The following is a 1,101-nucleotide window of genomic DNA, read 5'->3' on the forward strand; positions in this document are numbered from 1 at the left end:
TTCGACAGGTTAAAACAAGACCAGCAACACCGCCCGAATGTGCCGACAAATCCCGATAGGAGCTGCACATATCTCGTTCTCAGGGCACACTCAGATGAGCCAGACGTCGGGTAGGCCAGCCCAGAGTTGCCCCTGGTAGCCCCGGACATCGCTCGGTTGGACCAACACTCAGAGGAGCACTGGCCCGGGAGGGGGGGGGGGTTAAAATAAGATGACCCTCGGGCTCCAGAAACCCAAGGGAAAAAGAGGCTAGGTGGCAAATGGTAAGACCAAGGTTGGGCATTGCTGGAAAAGCTTTAATCAAGGCGAACTATCAAGGGGTTCCCATTATAACCCAACCGCGTAAGGAATGCAACAATCCGGGAACATAACACCGATATGACGGAAACTAAGGTGGCAAGAGTGGAACAAAAAACTAGGCGAGAGGCCGAGCCTTCCACCCTTTACCAAGTATATAGATGCATTAAGATAACAAGGCAATATAATGATATCCCAACAAGTAAATAAATGTTCCAACAAGGAATGGTCTCCAATCTTCACCTACAACTAGCAACGCTATAAGAGGGGCTGAGCAAAGCGGTAACATAGCCAATCAACGGTTTGCTAGGACATGGTGGGTTAGAGGTTTGACATGGAAATTTGGGAGGCTTGAAACCAAGTGGTAGGCATCGTAGCATTGGCATAACAAAAGAGCGAGCATCTAGCAAAGCAAAGATAGTAGTGATTTCGAGGGTATCATCATCTTGCCTACAAAGTTGTCAGAGTTGACTGGATCCTCGAAAGCAAACTCAACGGGCTCCCTGTTAGCGACCTCGTCTCCCGGGTCTACCCAAACAAGACAAACAAGCAAACGGAACACAATCAACCACGTGCAAAGCTCAAACAATATGATGCAAGGATGATATGCTATGCGAGATGCGATGCAGGATGCATATGCAAGATGTGCCAAGGAATGCATGAACCTGGCCTCAACATGGAAATCCAAGTGTGCCACTGGAAAGATGAGATGAAATCGCTTGAAAATGATATAAAGAATGCCGGAATCAGAGTTACGGTTTGGAAATGGCAAGCGATTCAAATATGACCACGTTCTACGATTTA

Source organism: Triticum aestivum, chromosome 5A (genome assembly GCF_018294505.1).
Source record: "Triticum aestivum cultivar Chinese Spring chromosome 5A, IWGSC CS RefSeq v2.1, whole genome shotgun sequence".
Taxonomy (NCBI): domain Eukaryota; kingdom Viridiplantae; phylum Streptophyta; class Magnoliopsida; order Poales; family Poaceae; genus Triticum; species Triticum aestivum.